We start from the raw sequence: 18,725 nt of genomic DNA, 5'->3' as shown, positions 1-18,725 counted from the left end.
ATAGGAGCCCCTGACTGCTTAGCAATCTTGGTAATTAGGCCTTTTATTTAATTGCCTAAGTATGGATTCAGAAGCCTAATTTTAGGCATGTCTCTCTTTTTTTTATTCGTGGTGTCCTATTAGGTTACTTCTGTGATGTTGATATGAATAGCCATTCTCTTTCTACTGATTATTTTTTACGTATTCCCTTTCCAAAATTCCTGTCATAGTAGAATTCCAATACAGTGCAAAATAGAAAGAAGTAACGTGCAGTCCCATGATTAGCTTTAACTTAAAAATATTTGAATCATGAAAACATACAATTACACAGAATTGTCTAGGAACAACTTCTAGCCTAATTTTGCAATTTGCAACTCTCCTGATTGTTCAGGATTTCAAAAATTGATGAAAAGCAATTTTTTTCCATTTTTTATTTCTGTACTGGCATATTACTAGAAGAAGATTGTTCCACTTCACAGTGAAACTACATATTACACGAGTTTTGGGTCTGTATGTACTCTTGAAATAATTAGTGTTAGGACAGACTACATTTTGTACACTCTTCTATCTGTACGAGTTTATTGAATGCTAAGTTTGTGAAGCTCTACCTCTAAATAATCTCTGAGAGAAAGAAGAAAAGAAGGAAAGAGAAGGAAGGGAGGAAGGGAGGAAGGGAGGAAGGGAGGAAGGGAGGAAGGGAGGAAGGGAGGAAGGGAGGAAGGGAGGAAGGGAGGAAGGAAGGAAGGAAGGAAGGAAGGAAGGAAGGAAGGAAGGAAGGAAGGAAGGAAGGAAGGAAGGAAGGAAGGAAAGTTTCTACTTCTGGGTAGACACTCTGTCAATGATATCTGAAAGAATATGTCTTTTTCCTTGGGTGCCTAAGAAGTTGGCAGTGGCTGGGGGTGGAGGTAAGATTCTGAGCTTAAAGGTGTAATAGATTAGATTGATTTATTCCGGCAAAGTCTTTGTTATCATCAGATACATTCATCCAAGGCACCCCGCTTCTAAAAAAATTAAAGAAAGCATCTTAATAAAAATAAGTAAATAAATAAAAATAAAATTTCCTTCCTAATACAATGGATTTTGCATTTTGAACTTGCCAATGGTTTAAAGTAGGTAAATCTCTTATTTCCCATTCCATCCATTTTAGGACACACCTTAAGGTACCCCTAAGTACATTTTGGACAGCCTCCTAAATGTATGTGTCCTTTCTTTTTAGTTGTTACGGTGTTGGGGTTTAACTTTTCAGACTGTGACTCTAACTGCTTGTTGGTAGAAGAAGGAATCAACAAATGTCAATAGTAGGAATCTGTTGCCTAGAACTGAGAACTGGAGCTTTTTGAATCTATTCAATTAAACAGAAACTATTAGCAATTTGCTTCTGGTCCTTAACAATACTGCTTCACCATCATTCATAACATTTAGTGGCATTTCTGATGTTTACTGTTCAAATAGTAGTTGAAGAGTGAAAAGAAAAAAAATATTCACTGGTTGTTTCAAAGTGTCAGTAAAAATTTAGTACCTCAAAAATAGTAAATCTGTTGCATTACAGTGTGTGTTTCTTACATAATAATTAGTCCATCTATGAATAAATACTGTGCTGTATATTTTGTCTTTTCTGCACTGATTATGCTGTTTTTGTAAGACAACCCAATATCTTGCAGCTGTAAGAACTCAAAATTCTTTTCTTTACCTTGCATAAAGATGCTTTTTTTCTGTATCTCCCAGAATGTTACAGAAAATATGACATTGCCATTTAAAACAAGTCAGAAGAAATTTCTAAATATCTGTAATTGAGGGAGACAAGGATGCTGAAAATCCATATAAAGGATTTATGCTTACTTAGAACCTAAAACAAGGAGTAATTAGCTGTTCCAAATATCCTCCCACTTATAATAATAGGATGTCTTTAGTCAAATTTGCAGAATTTATTTTATTTTACTAATTGATTGGTATATTCATCATTCAATGATATATTAGGTAGAGTTGGATTCTAAATGACTTTCCTCAGATAAGCCTTCCAATTAATTCTTCTCACACTATTTTCCTGGTGACATCTGAACTTCTTTCATTATATAAAACACATCTTGAATAAGACATTGCTGAATAATAATCAGGGATCCTAACATGTTCAAAATTAGAACCCCTGACAAAGTCAAATGCATTCTGATTTAGACAATGACCTCACCTAATGTCATTTTCAGTGTATCATGTTGAAGGGGAATATATAGCTTTCTTCTTAAGTCAGAAAATCTAAAGAAAAAAACAGAAGCAATTGTAAATACTGCTAGTTATGTGGTCTTACATACTGAAGCTGGATTAGAACACAGAGTGTCTATGATTGTTATATTTTTATTCTACATTGTCTGACAATTTTCTCCCTTTTTTTTTTTTTGTCTTATTAATCTGTCTTAGAACAGTATTTCTTTATTTGGGCAACTAGACAAGGAAATAAGTTATTCTTTAAAATGTATGTTAAATGATGTACTGTATTACATTTACTTCCAATTTGCATTCTTCTTAATATATCCACCAGATTTCTTTTGCATAGATAGCATTTCATAAACCAGAGAACACTGATAGTATCTAATTTAACTGACTTGCTAATACAAGAAGCAGATCATTTTAAATGGACCTTACATCTTTATAGGATGTTGGAAATGAAGACATTACTTCAAAATGTAGGTAATTATTGCCTCCTCTTTTATCAGTGCTATTTTCTGAGGTATTATCATAAGATAGCACTTTAGTATTAAGCAGGGCCTTAGAGTGGCAATAAATCAGTCCAACTGAGTCATCATTGTCCAAGGCATCTGAACTACTGAAATGTTGTGGATCCTACAGAGAGTGTGAAATCACTTGACCCTTGGCATTAACCTTTACTGAATGAATAGACACTGCTTTCCACATCGTGGAACAAAAGCAGAATAGTATTGATTAAACACCACATTCACTTGATATTAAATACTGGCTGAACTCACTTCTTACTTTCCAGCTCCAGTGGGAGAAACCTAGAGAGTTGCTGAGTCTCAGGAGAATGCGTGTTTGTAATTCAGAGCAATGTTTTTCCTGCAAAGTTTTCTTTTTTTTTCTTTTCTTTTTTTTTTTTCCTCATTTTTTTTCCTCCGTGGATCGATATCTGGCAGCCATGATCAGCCATGAGTATGTATTGTCAATTCTGACCTGTGTACTTTATCACTTGAGGTGAGAGGTCATGGTGCTGCGACTAATAATGCAGCCATTCTAGACATTAATTGTTTCCTGCCTGTAATACAAGCAATTATATAAATACAGAAATATAAAAATATATTTTAACACTCTTCTTTATCATAACTCTTGTTTAACAAACCCCTTAGCTATTTGCTTTGAAAGCATGATTAATCTGCTTGGATAGTATCGTATTTACAAAAGCACTCTGAGATTTACTGAATGATTTTCCCCTTGTCAGGAACATGGATTCCTTGGAACTTGGAAGAATCAAAGTGGGAATTCTGGGAATTAACTCTTAACCAACGTCATGGAAAAAAGAAACTGCTTCATTCCTCAAGTGAGGAACTGGAAGAATAAACAGAATAAATGTGGAGAATAAGCAGAAGAATTATTTCAGTAAATTTTCCCTTGTTTCATTTTAGGGCAGATTCTGCTTTCCTGCACATAGCTGTAAGCACAGAGCCTCTCAGCAACATGCTCCTATAGCAGGTCCTTCCCTGGCTCTGTTGATTCAAAGTGTAAAAAAGAAGTGAAGAAAATGTGAAATACAGTATAATGAATAGAAGCAGCTGCAGCAGAATCACGGTCTGTCTGAAAGCAGACCATTCCTGCCTGAAAGTGTGTTCCAAAAGCCTGCCTGAATTTAATGCCCTCTTTAGAACTTAAAGTGTTCTGATTATTACTCAATAATTAACTACATATTTTAAAAGTAAGCTTTATACGATGTACAATGCTTTGGGGAAAGCTCACCACAAACAATGATTCACTGAAAGCCTCACATTTTCTTTTTAGTTCAAGAGACTTTCTAATACTTTAAGCCAGTGGTGATAGTGTAATATTCTTCTTGTAAATTCCTAGCTCTGTAAGTTGTGTGTATAGTACATTTTGGCTGAATATAAGAATTCAACCTGTGATGTATTCTTTAGGTAGCTAAGTCTAGATAAATATTAATGCATTTTTTAGAATATGATATTAGAAAAAAAAAATGAAGCTAGAGAATAAAAGAGAGAAATACCCAATAGAAAAATCCAAAAAGGTAGCAGAAGGGAAAATCCACAGTCTACTTCAACCAACGGAAAAATGTTGATTTATTTTTCTGAAAAGAGAAAAATGGAATTGTAAGGAGCCTTGAGTATGAAGCCTTGAAATAATAAAAAGTTTCTGGAGGAGAGTATCTATCAACACTCCCACAGTTCTGCAGTCTACTACCTCAGGACTGTATAGGCAATTTGCTTGACCTAAAATCATAGTTCTTAGTCTTTGCTCTTAAGCCAGGGAATTTTCAGCACAAGTATCAAACATCTTACTGCATAGGTTTACAATCAAATGGAAATCAGAGGTTGCAAATGAACAGGAAGGACTTCAGCTGTTCCGTGAAATGCAGCATACTCATTTCATCTTGGTTTGAGTCTCTCTTATCCTTTATCTTGTAGATATTTTTTTTCTTGATGACCCAAATAACATTTAAAAGACAAAAAACAGCTGGCGTCAAACTTACTCGTTACTCCAAGAATATTTCAGTTTTACTCCAATGCTAAAGAAAATGCAATAACTACACCCAAAACTATTTTGTGGCCCTCAGATAAAAAAAGCTAGACTCTCTGTCTTGATGTGGCTTCTCTCTAGACTGTATGGTGATGTTCTTTATGTATCAAAAATGAGCTACACACAACGGACATAATTCCTAAATTCCTATACCTTACTTGACCCATCTACTAATTAAGCCTGTGCACAAGAGCTATTCTTTATCCAAAATTATCTCCAGCTATGCAGCATTAACTTTGCTTGTAACTGTACAGACATGCCGTCTGCTAAAATTCGTACAATAATTTTTGTGCTTTTTTTTACAATATTAATCACACAAAGGACTAATTAACAGAAGGAATATGTTCATTTAATGTATGTCTAGGCACATGTAATGAAAAGTACTATACAATAATCTAAATGACAATGAAGCAAGAGATATGTTTCCTGTTATACAGGAGCACATACTATGCTGGCTGATGATGAAAAAGATAGAAGAATAATGTATTTTTAATTCTTGGTTCTCTCCTGTAAAACTGTTAATGATCATACATATGTGTATATTTTTGTGCAATAACAAATAATAAGGGCAGAGAAAGTAGTGATAACAAGTAATAAGGGCAGGTGAAAGTTAACTACAGTCAGGAGAAATACAATTAAGGATTGTCAGCATGCCAATCAGAGCTCTACTTTTTATATCAAAATTAATATAAATCTCCAAAAACAACAGTAAGAGAATTTATTAATTCACCAGAGTCAAAAGTTACTCTGCAAGACGTTCTCAGTCAGTCTTTTTTTCCTGGAAATTAAAGCAATATTCACATTCCCAAGAGTTATTTCTGTCAGCTGGAGGGCTGATGATGGTGGTATTTCCTCAGATGTTGAAGTGTTAGTCAGGAATGTTGTCACAAAAGAATCATATTCAACCTAATCCCAAAGAATGGATGCAAAGTGGGAGAGTAGCTCCTTACAGCAAGGCCCTTAAAGGCTTGTGACTCCTCAGAAGATGATGTGCAGCAAACTAAGCTATAAATTATAATTTGTTTGACACTGTTGTGGTTCAGGTGTCTTATGGCAACCTATATTTTTTTCACAGAAAGGACATCCTCTAAAATTTTCCATCTCATATAGTGAGGAAAAACTCTACAAAGTTTGAAGAATTCACTAAGTGATAAAGAAGGTGTAAAGGTGCTGAGCCCAACAGAGCCTTTGCACACAGCAAACCCATCTACCATGCTAGAAAGATCAGAATTAGTCTGAGATACTTGGCCTAGAAGTGGACCACAATGATTTCTAGAGCATCTGTAGTACAAATGGGGCATCTACTGCCTAAAATGAAAATTTCAGTAGGTGATGTGCCTACACGGTGGTCTTGATAGTTTGAGATTATGCTGTAATCTGCATGAAATGTTTTATAGCATGAAAGAACACCTTTTACATCTAAAGCATTTCTTTAGCTCATTGATATTATCCTTCTTTAATCTTCCTCATTTTCAGTTAGTTAACCAACTTTAGTCTACACTATTGCCCATGTGAAATGAAAAAAGTAGTTTACCACATTAGTGAAATATCATGAATTCATGCTCCTTATATTGGACCTAAATTGTTTTTGCAATTATTCTCATTAACCAGGGAGATCCAATAAAATGTGATATATATGGAGAGAGAGAGAGAGAGAGAGAGAGAGAGGGAGACAGGAAAAGCTCTTTGTTATCTTATGTACAAGCATTTGTAGACAGATGAGAAGCTTCTTTACAGCCAGCCAAATATAACTACTCTAGTTACTCACCAGGAGTAAATACCACCCCATTTTATGCTGAAGTGGGCAACAGCTTCTTGAACAGGTAGCAAACAAGAAGCAGGAAAAATCCCTGTGGATAAATCCTGGTCCCACTGATGCCAAGGAGAACTTTTTATCATAGCTGTCAATCATCAGAGATTTCACATATTTTGTCAGAAAGAATATCTCTCTTGAACAATAGGATCATAGCATATTCATAGCCAGGTCGAAAGGAGGTTTGGAAAGTATTTAAGTAACTATAGAGATTTTGCCGTCACACATATCCTTTGTATTAATCTTCGCAGTCCTAGGACTAGTGGAACTGGGTATCTGGTTTCTTTATATTCTGTTTTATTTTTCCCAAGGATCACCATTTGAAATGTCACCTATTGTGAATTTTTATATATCAGCCATTTTGATTTGAAGGGGAGAGGATTGTGACAAAAGCTGAATAATTCTAAATAAAAAAATACATTTTAGAGAAGCTGACTTCTAAAAGCAGTTAATAAAAAGGAAGCTATTCTACTTGCCATTTATTAACACAGAGAAAATACTGCTGTAATACTGGTATAAAATATTGCTCAGGAGGAGTTAGAAGGACAAAAGGAGGTTTCTTGGAAGAATAGACAAAATACATCTTAAGATTTATAAGCAGCAGGGCATAGTTCTATAATCTTTTTTGTGGGCAAAATCTCTATCTTTTGAATGCATGAAGTACCAAAAGAACAACAACAAAAAAGCCCTTCATGCACTCTTTTCTCCTTTGCTCTCTTTTTCCATACCCTGAATATTGGAGGGAAGCGAATGTCTTTAGTACCATTTTCACCTTTTTGAAAAAAACATTTGAAAAAAAAAAAGTAAAAATAAGATCATCATAATTTTTTGCAGATGCAGCACATTTTAACTGATGGGAAGTTATTTTACAGAACTGTAGAAATAAGTAAAGATAAATTTGCTTCATTTAGTTGAGAATCTTCAGCATGAGGGAGGGGCACTGTGATATACAAAATATAGCAGGTGAAACATGAAGAATATGTGTGAAATTGTTCTTAGAAGATAGTCTCTTAAGTCCTTTTAGCATTAATTTCAATTAATAAGGACTTTACAGTCTCCCAAAGTATTGTAAGCACTGTTCACAGTAGTCATTTTAAGAGCAAACAAGGCATGCAGAACTTAGAAAAACAGATTATATGCCGTAGTACTGAGTCTAAAAGAAAAAAAAAATGCGTGGGGAGGACAAGAATGGAAATACAATGAATGAATGCAAACTCTTGCATTTAAATACTGCTTGTTGGCTTAGTCTTTCAGATTTGCATTAATATTTAATCCGGCATTCTTGTTGAGTTGGTTTTGGCCTGTTGAATTTTTTTGGTTTTGAACAGCAGTTTCAGTAGACATGAAAGGTTTGTCCTGCATGGCCTCATGTGCATGATTGTAAATTAACTTGCATCCCTTGATGCACACATTAAGAGATGTGGCATTGACTTTGGAATGAAGATCAATATTCTTTGATCTTTAAATCCCTTCTCTTGTTGCAAGTGGAAGGTTGCAAAAGGAGAGCATGCAATATGCAACCAGGAAAACAAAGGAGTAGAAACAGTGGAAAATTGATCTACAATAAGTCCTTTTTACCAATGTAAGTAAAAGTTAAGGAAAAGAAAGCAAGATGCATTCCAGTCAATTACTATGCTGTTTCTGAAGTGAATTGTAGAAAGAATATTAAGATATGTATGTGCATGTGAGTGAAGTGCTACCTACATCAGTTTAAAAAATGATGATTCCCAAACTAGCTATCTGCAAAATCATGGTGTTATGTAGCTATCTTGCTAAGGTATGATATAAAATCTCACTTGTGAGCAGCCTGTGGTTCAACAGCTTAGGAATCTCAGTACAAGTTCAGAAAGTAGATGCGTCAGACTATTTGGAGTTTCACGGGGTCCTTAATTTGGAAGACTTACTTTCAACTTTATGGAGAACCTTGTGTCTATATTTTCCTGCTATCCCTCAGTGATGTGAAATATGCTTACCACAACAGACAAATTTATGTGGGATAAGAATATAACAAAGATACATTTATCAATAGTAATATAAAGCAAGTTTGTTCTCATAGTTTAATGTTTAACTCCTAATTTTCTTGGAAAAATACTCATGGAACAAAGGAGCAGAGATAAGTTGCATGTCAAAAAAGGGCAATTACTTCTTACACCCCAAACTGATAAGTAATGCTTCTGGGCCTGGTTATAATCTAATGTAGTATAAACTTGCTATCATTTGGATATTATGTTTGGCTGACTCTTATTTAAAAAAAATAAAAATAGATACTCCAAATGCAGGACTCTCTTTGAGGTTAGGGAAATGGTGTGACATTCTGGTGTGTCTTCAAAAAAAATTAAAACATCATGTCTGTTTTCATCTGTACATGCTATTTTGTGCCTCTGTGAACAATAATAACTATTATTTTTATAATGCGTAATGTCCAAAAGTTTCATGATATTGTTATTTCTGACAAGAATAAAATTCAAGTACCTCAGTGGCTGGAGACGTAACCAGAAAACATTGCTTTTCATAAGGTTTGTTTTGACAGCGGTTTCCTTTCTTGTCCTCCTGTGTAGCTCTGTTGTTGATGGCAGAAGAGAAAAACTATTGTGAATAAAATTTAGATGTTTCCTGCCACCTAAACACTACTTTGCAGCACTGAATTGTTGAGCAAGTATGGGATTTAAAAGTGTTAGCTGTATTTACGCAGGTATCACATGGGCAATATTAACAATATTTTTTTCTCATGAGCAGGAATACCTAAAACAAAAATTGTAAATTTAATGTGCCTCTGACATGAGGGTGACAAGACCCCAGAGCTTGCTCGCTCTCTCTTTTCAGACCTTTCCCACAGTGTTTGAGTTTTGTGTAATGCTTTAAAATACATTTTGCTTCTTCAGTGTTGTAAAGTAATTCTGCACACTAAAAGCTCCTAAGCCCTTAAAGCACTAAGGTGAGAGGTACAGCAAGTTTTGTACTGCTAGTGCGTTCGTCTCCTCTGCAAAGTGCAGCTGCTTGTAGCCTATTAGCGTGTTTGCTGTTTTCATAGCTGGTAGCTCAATGAGGATGCTAAATTGTGTTTTCTGTGTACGTTGATGTTCACGCTGATATTCCCTGTGACACCCTACGGTGGGAAAAATATTGGGAACATGTTAGGTGTCATTCAGTGCATGTGAGAAGAATGAATGCCTTGGTATTCTGTAAATGGTTTGAGAACCGTTATGCTATGTCTCTGCATCATTATGTGGAAAAAAAGGGTTTAAATTCTGGACTTGAAAACTGTATAATATTTCTTGTTTTGTACTTTCTACAGCCCTCAGACTGTAGCTAAGAAAGAGAGTTAGAACTGTGTGAACATGCTTGTGAGCATGGATAAGTACATAGAGAATAGGTGTGTACCGTTGTGTTTGTGAATATCCCTATAGAGAGTGCTGGCACAGAATTTAAATCCTCACATTCTTCAGGAAATCTCTTAGCCAGTGAGATAAAATCCAAGTTCAGTTTTCCTGTCAAGATATTGTCTTCCTGCATGAATTTGTGTGATTGCAATAGGATGTATTTGTTTGCTTTTGTGTGCCTGTGCAGGTAGCAGTCCAATCCAGTGCCAATGCACTTGGATCTTAAGAACAGCAATTTTTATTTAAAATTATGAACACTGTGTACATATTTACTTGAAAGAGTTACTTGCATAATTCCTCTCCGTATTCCTCAAAGTCCTCAGCTACCTTTTAGTCCAGATATTACAGCAAGGAATGAGCAGAGTTAAATTAGCAGACTGTATTAATCAAAGATAGCAAGTATATATCCACAGAAAATTGCTATTTTGTATTCAAGGTATAGGTTTTTACAACAGGAAAAAAAAAAAAAAAAAAGTGTATTTGATCCTTCTGGGATCTAAACAGCCCTTCTCCAAAACTGAGTCAAATAGAAAGCAGAAAGGGTAAGCTGATAGGAGAATCTTTTTCAATCAGTTTCTCAACAGTAAAAAATAAAAACACCCAATCCTTGACAATTAAGGATTGTAATGGAGGCTCCTTTGACTTCTACCAGTGTTTTAGTGTTGCTATAATCTCATTATTAACACTGCTAAAACAGGGAGAAGTGATTCATGTGCTTTAATTCATAAACTCTTGCTGATTTTATTGCATATTTTCTTTTACTCCTTTTTTTTTCTCTCCAATTTCACTATGATCTGAAGGGTCTGTGAATTTATCTTCTGCCTGTCATTTGTCTTCACATGACTTTAAAATAATTAATTGCAGCACTCAGAGATGATTTATGATTTCTACTGACGTAATTAATGATACACATCAATTTTTCTTGTTAATTGAAGGAGTCACAACAAACTTTTTGTAATACATGTTAAGGGAGGGCAAAATAGCTTTTGAAAATTACCTTCAGAATTTTTGTTTTGTACTAGAAGGAACCGGTAACAGAATCAGCAATTTAACACTGAAGGCAGCTAAGAGCAGTTTGCAAAATGTACATATGGGCATTTTACTAGCAATATGCAGAAGAATTTGTTCAAAACCAAGATCAAAATAATGCTGCCATAAAAGATTAACGCTTTTCATCATTTTAGAAGGAAAAGTTCATTTGACAAATTGATGTCCTTGCATTTTGTAGTTTTGTGCCCCGTTCACCTCTTATTTAAGCAGGAATATTAAAAGAAAAAACATTGTAAAATTATTCTAACCTGGGCAAGAGAAAACGTATGGGAAACTTTTTTGTTTGTTTGTTTGTTTAAGAAAACATCTCACTTCTCACCAGTTGATTTGCAAATCAAAGATGTTTGAATACAATCTGAATCAGTTGTAAGGTTACAACATTTACTAAAACCTCACAAAATTTCAAGTTAACCCAAATGAGAACTGCCTTGCTCCTAACATTGCTTTATTACAGGGAGTGAGTTGCTGCCACATTTTTTTCCTTGTCAGGTTTCAAAATCTGTAGAGGAAAACATGATCCAATCTACTGATTGCCTTGAAAAGAAGCAGATTTTCTGGATAATTTTTGTAGCATTTTTCATGTTTGATCAATTAATGCATAAGGAAATTCATGTCCAAGATATTTAAAAAATTGTAAAAATAACATTTCCTCTATTATAAGAATTTATTCACTTAGAATAATACAATTAAGTTGGAACTTGAACAAAGTAATTGTTAGATAGCGACTACCTCTAGACAGTCTAAGTGTTGTAGAATTCTGTTTGCACAGCACTTTATTACCATTATTATTATTATTATTATTAATATTAATAATATTATTCTAAAAAGCAACAGTCGATGCATCAAGTGTTGCGAACTTGATTTGAGCATTTTATGGTACGGGAGTCAGCTGCCTATTAAAAGTGTGATCAGGTAGTTTAGAGTGTGACTAGCTGTGTCAACAGAAGGAAAGTGGAGGATTAGTCTCTATGGCAACAACAAAGTATCCCTGTTTGTAGACAGACAAATTCTGCTACATCTGAAAAAGATTGACAGGTCTATTCCTTTGCAACTGACCCATAGAAATTAGCAAGTAAAAGTTATTATACTGGGTTGTATTGAAGGGTTCTCAATATCTTAAAGTGCTCTTGTAAGTTTTTCTGCAGCATTTGCATGAGAAACCTGGCAGGAATTGTTCTGAGGTTTATATCTATGGTTTGATAGATTCTTTGTGGGGGAGTATTGCTGGTGAGAATAACTTAATTTTCAGTTCTCTGTATGACAGAATTGTTGGAGCATGGATTGAGGGAAAAACACACATCAAAGGGCCCAGGATGAATAATACACCACATTTCAAATCTGGGAGACGTTATAGGAATATTACAACCGTACGTTCTCAAAAAATGGGGTTTAAAAATATCTTCCTCTCCAATTAGCTAACAGGCTGGAGTTGCTTAATAATTAAGACTTCCATTGGACAGACTTCATACAGTCCCAGAGATTCTGTAGTTTAACTGAATAACCTTACTGTTTCGCTTAATGCACTAAAGTTGGGAGGTATGATGTTCTGTAATTGAAATCATCTATATCAAAACTAATACTGTTCTTCCTTCCTTCCTTCCTTCCTTTCTTTCTTTCCTCTAAGGGAAAAAAAGAATGAAAGAAAAAAAAAAACGACTTTCTTATTTAGTTGTTCATGGGTTGTTCATTGAGGTACTAGCAGCAGAACCTGGAATTCACCTTTAGGCCACTTACTATAGAGTATATTGAAAACTCTTTTAATCTTATCTGCGTATTTGTTGGCAAAGGTCCTGTGGACTGAGAAAAGTTGAGAATTGTGGATGCATCTCAGTAAAACACTGAAATGTATGGAGATCTTCCCTACTGAATATTCTTGAGTTCTGGTACTATCTGTAACCTTTCTACTTGGAAGTACACATTTAACTATACTTTGAAATCTTGATGAGATCCCAATGGGTTTCACAGAAAATCACTAGGAAATATCCAGTGGGCCTTCACTAGACTGTAAATTTTGGTGCATGGCAGGGAAGTTTAGCTGCTTAGCCTGATGGAAATGGCCTGCGCCTCGTGAATGGTGCACTTCTGGTGGCCCTCTCTTTGATAAAAAAGCACCACCCGAACTACTTTTTATTGTGAGCCTGCACCTGAGGTAAGGGTGGAAAGGGGAAGCACACCTAGACCTGGGGAACTGCTGCTGTCTGTGGGGAATGAGATGGGCAGAACCTGGACGTGCACCTTCTACACTTTGTGGTTCCTCTCTGCTCTGCACTGCGATGAGATTGACAGATAAAGCAGATCACTGTCAGACATTCAGCTACAGTTCAAGGGTAATTACTGTCATTTTTGTTCCTCTTCGTTCACACCTATGGAAAAAGAAAATGAGAAACCTCTCTTCTTCCTCCAGTACTAAGATGCATTTTATTTCTCCCTGCTGAATGGCAGGCAGCAGCCTGGTGTGTGCTGATGGTGCAGGGCTGCTGGGGGCTTCACTGCTCCCTCCAAGTGAGAATGCTGATACTGGTGAGTTCCCAGAGCCTGGGGATAGCTTGGAACATGGTGCCTTATGCATCCACCTTTATCTATCTGCCTCAGAGAATGTGTAGGAGCACTGAGTCTGCAAATGGTTGCTTTTGGCCACTGTTACAACTTGTTTTCATTTCCCAAATATTTCATGTGTTGTACTGGCCACCATCAGTCCCCACCCGAGTGGCTCTGCCTGCAGCGTGCTGCAGCAGTACGGCCAGCGATGAGCCCCACACAAAAGGCTGGCAGGCCTCAGATGGTCTTTTTGCAACTGTAAAAGAGAGGGGAAAATGGGAAAAATGTGTTCTTCTGCAAAAACCACTGACAGAACCTGAAGTTCTGATGTCTCTACAGGCTGCATTTTGGTTAAGGCAACAAACTTGCAGTAGTGGAAAATGTGACATTCTTGGTTTGTAAAACACCAAATTTTTCTGACACCAAATGAAAGTAATTAAAATGTTGAGGAACACTTAAATATTTGTTTTGTAGTAGGAACTGAAGGCAAAATGTTTGTGGTTACCAATTTTTTCTGCCCAAAAGCCAAGTGAGATTAGTTTAGAAATATTTTTGCGCTGCACATTTTCTCCTTTTCTTTTTACTGAAACAGTCTTTGAATTTTTGTTTATTCCTCCAGAAGAGTGAATGGCAACGTTTAGCTAAGGCACCAGCCTTACATCTAGCACTCTCCCTGATTAAGTTCTGAGATTTATTTTTACTTTTTCAAATTTGACGATCATCCTCTTTTTTCACTGCCTGAAAGTGATATTGTGCAAACATGCCGATCCCCGTCACTGCAGCTCCTGCATTTCTGAGCAGAACATTGCATAGCCTATCAATGAGCTGATCACACTGGCGACACTGGGATTTCAGGGCTTTTGACAGCTGAAACTTTTTGCTTTTCCACAGCTAATTATTGTTTTCAAGGGGCAGTCACTATCAGAGCCTATAAGCTTCTTTTTCCACCCCCAGATCAGGCTAGAAATGCTTAAAAGGTTTGCCTCTCCCTCCCTCCACCTACTGAGATTACTCTGAGAATAAAAGAAATGGTAGTTAGCATGAAAAGTAGAGGTGTTCCTTCATATTTAAATTAATTGAATGTACAGGAGGTAAAAACCCCACTACTTCTGAATCATTCTATAGAGATTTTGTAATTTTTAAGAAAATGCTGTCTTGGATGTTTCTTTAATCTCTGCTACCTTAAGCTCCCTCCAACTTTTCATGGTTTTTCATTGTTTTAAAACAAGCCTCACACTCACTTACACTCTCCATATGAAATACCTTTTTCTCAAATCTTTTGGAAATCACCAAAGTTGAATAGGTTTAGCACCTGTGTTCACCAAGGGTCAAACAAAATAGTGAAGCATCTGTACTTACGATATCTTAATGTTTGTGTTTTCTCTCTGCCCTGCAAGTGTGTGGCGGCTGCAGCACCCTCCTAGCAGCTGGCAGATCGGACAGAGGTTGTTTTCTATATCTTCTTTCTTTGCTTGACTTGCATTGGCTGTCCTTGCTTGGGATGCAGAGAAGGGTAGAGATGGTAGAGTGGTGACTTTTCAGTCTGTATCATCAATACATTTCACCACCTAAGCTCCAAACTACAGGCTGAGCTTGTTTGAGTTGGTGTCTTGAAAAATGTTTGAAGTGAAAATTCAGTAAAAGAGATTCTGTTTTTTGGCTTGTGGCTTCCCTTATACTGATGCTGTTAGTAGTCTGCTGTGCCATGTAAAGATTGCAGCCTTGCATTATATCCGTATCTAGCCTACGTGGAGATTTCTAAAGCAATGTTAAAGATTCATTTAAAACAAGAGTATCATCCTCAGCTCTGCAGCAAAAATCCAGACCTTTTACAGACAAATGTCTCATTTTTGGAAAAGCAGTGCCTTACAGTTATGCATAGCTTGTCTAGCAGGGAAAAAAAAAAAAAAAAAAGTAATTATTATAAACTATTGTGAATCATAGGCTTTTGTTTACTACAGTTTAAGAGAAGAAAATTATCACATGCTTGAGTGATTACAGATAAAAGATTACATATCTTTGTTTACAGTTTTCAGAAAATAAAGTCTGAAATAGTTACCATGTTTTCCCTTTTCTGAGGACACTAGTACACAAAATCAATGAAAAGAACCGTTAGTGTTACTGTAAGGAATCCCTCTCCATGCTGCTTTTACAGAAGGAAGAAGGGAGACAGAGAAGAGCAAGAATATTTACCCTGGTAGCATAATCTGCTGTGATTTACAGATCATATAGCCTGGAGTTTCATTTAATGGACTTGAGGGAAGCATTGTGTAGCATTACCACTTTTGTTCTGCAAAATCAGCATTCGTCCATTAAGGAAATAACATTTATTCCACTTACAGGTTTTAGAAGGATGCAAATCCATCCTGTAGAAGAGGTTAGAGGACATGTAAAATGGAAGGAAGTTAGCAAAAATGAGTACAGTTATGGCTTTTCTTTCCTCAAAAAGGAGGAAAAAAAAAAAAAAAAGCAATTTTTGAAAATGGTGTGTAAGTTAAAGCTGCCCCTGGCCAGCTTTAAATTATGTGATTCTCACTTATGCAAGTTGCTGCTAGAGGAATTCCTTGGCCCTCATTAACATGAAATAATCCCTCTAGATTTAACATGCAGCAGAGACACAGACGCATATATGCATTTGTACAGCCAGTTGCACGTTTCCAACTGCAAAACAACATGCAGCATACCACAGCTATAATTCCCCAATATAATTTTAGACAGTTCTCTACTTCATTTTAAGAACAGTGTTGTTAAAGTTCTTCCAAAATTTTGCTCAGGATGATGAACAAATGATTATTTTCACTGCAGTAGCTTGGATGTGTTCACTTTCCCCACTTCCTAAGCATAGAGTGCTAACTCTAGCGGCTTTTCAGATACCACTGAGCTCTTGTTTCTGCAATGACGTCATGTCTATCTGCAAAAGTAAGGGGACTGTAAACAAACTCAGTTAACCTCCACGGAGCTTTTTTTTTTTGCTATCTAGGAAGTCTGGGTGGACCCTCCCCTACACAAACTCAAATTCCACCTGAAAATCCCACAGCCAACTACAAGTAACTTCACACATAGAAGCCCTAGCAATGAGAATGCAGTACAAAATGAGTAGTTTGGATTATGGTTATCAAAACCAGGCTAGTGAATGATGTTTTAACGTGAAAGACTGCTGTTAAAATTCATAAGAGTCTCAAGGCACTGGTGTCTATTCAGTTGCTTGCAGGCATCCAATCTCTTCTCTGGAGGAGCTGAATTTGCAGCCTGTGTGTGTGGTTGTGAGCTAGGAATCTGAGCTTGAATTTTGCTCAAGGCAAAGTGGTTTTATTTCTAACAAATTAGCAGTTCCTCTCTCCTTATGTTACAGATTTCCTGGTTTTCTAATCCAGCCTTATTATTCTTTCCTAAATTCTCTTCACTATTAGAATTCTCATGTAAGAAAGCTGAGGTCACAGTGGGAAAACACAATTCAGCTTCGTAAAAAACAATGGCAGGGCCAGATGGATCCATGGAGCAATACTACCAGATGTTGTCTCAGAGGCAGAAATGGCCACACCCTTACTCTGGTTAGTGCTCAGCGTGCGTCAGGAGGAGCAGCTCTGTAGATCCACCCGAAGGCACTACCCGGGGATTAATTGCCTCCATGTGCAGCTTACCACTAACTTTGTATTAAGGGCTGAACAGCACAAGACCAGAGCTCATTTCCACAAGCTTCCCTGGTGTACACATTGTGGGGGATTTTGGGCTTAGCTTTTTGCTCTTGTGGTGGCCCAACTTCTGGTGGGCTAAGGAGCAGCAGAGAGATCTGCTGCTGCAGGTGAGTGGTGGCTTCCAGTGTGGTTTGTGCAGGGTTGGAGGTGGTATATGGAGATGTGGAGCCGGATGAAGTGGTGCTGCAAGGCTCATCTGCACCTGCTTTTGTGAAGCTCCACCTGAAGCAAAAGAGCCATTTCTTTTTTGTTCCTCTGCTTTTTTTTTTTGGCTTGTTTTCATTACACTTACAATTTAGACATCTATAGAAAATGGGTCAGGCGAGATGGCAACCACATGGATTAGAGAGTTCATAGGAAGCATTGTGGCTGGACATAAGATATGACTCAAATTTCGAGCATGCCATTGGGTTGATCCTCATCATACCTTGCTGCATGAGAATAGGGAAAACAAAGCAGTGGGAGGTAGCATCCAGCTGTGCCCAACCCAAACCAAGTATCACTGTCACTTGAGGAGCCCAAGTCATTGTGCACTACAAGGCTCAGATTTATGACATACTTGAGGCAATGTTTCTGAAAGACTTAAAATAAACCTTCTTAATTTAAAGACTTTCTAAGCTATTGTAATTCAAAATTTGGGAGTATGCACTTGGAATTCAGGCCCAGAACATCAGGTTATGTAAATTTGCCAGGCTACTCTTTTAATTTAAATTATATATATATATATATATATATATATATAAAATCAGTTATCATATGATTTATATTGATGACTGATACTTACATTATTGCATTATTATCCAAGTTCTCTCCACTGCAATTATATTTTCATTTACACTTGGCAAACTGTTGCAATTTCATTATTTTTTTTTTTCTTCCAGACAGTTTTAAAACTAACCATAAAAATTACAGTGCTACAGACTGGAAAGTTCAGCCAAGTTAGAGAACATAAAGCAATATTTTGTATCATTCTCATTACTCCACAAATGGATGCTAGAATTATTTTTCATAAAAATGAAACATCCGGAATATCTCTCTGCAATCATGTACAGCTACTAAAAACCTGTTTTAGAAGAACTTCTGCATCACAGTTATTTTCCTGAATCCTTCCCGGGCAGTTTACTTTCTTCACAAAATTCCCTACTTTTATATTTCAAAACAGTTTTTACAAGCATGGAGGTTTGGTTGGTAAACAGCAGAGAATAGAACCAACATACACCCTTGTGCCTTTAAGCATTGTGCAAGGCTGGAAGGGCAGCACGCTCCTGGAACAGAAAAACCAAACCGTGCTGGTTCTGTTGTTTCCGCACTGCTCCTTCTGCCTCTCTGAACTGTTAAAAATGATCCCCTTTGGTGCTTATACCCCACGGCCCTTCGGAGGGCTGACTCAGGTGGCAGACGTGGGCAGCCTGCTCACCTGTTGCTGGTTAATGTGATGCTGTCTGTCTTCAGACAGTCCACCCGGTCCTGTTCCAGGGCAGTGGGAACGATGCACCAAGCTACATGCAGAGACATCCT

This window comes from Gallus gallus, chromosome Z (assembly GCF_016699485.2).
Source record: "Gallus gallus isolate bGalGal1 chromosome Z, bGalGal1.mat.broiler.GRCg7b, whole genome shotgun sequence".
NCBI classification, from domain to species: domain Eukaryota; kingdom Metazoa; phylum Chordata; class Aves; order Galliformes; family Phasianidae; genus Gallus; species Gallus gallus.
This window is presented reverse-complemented; position numbering follows the sequence as displayed.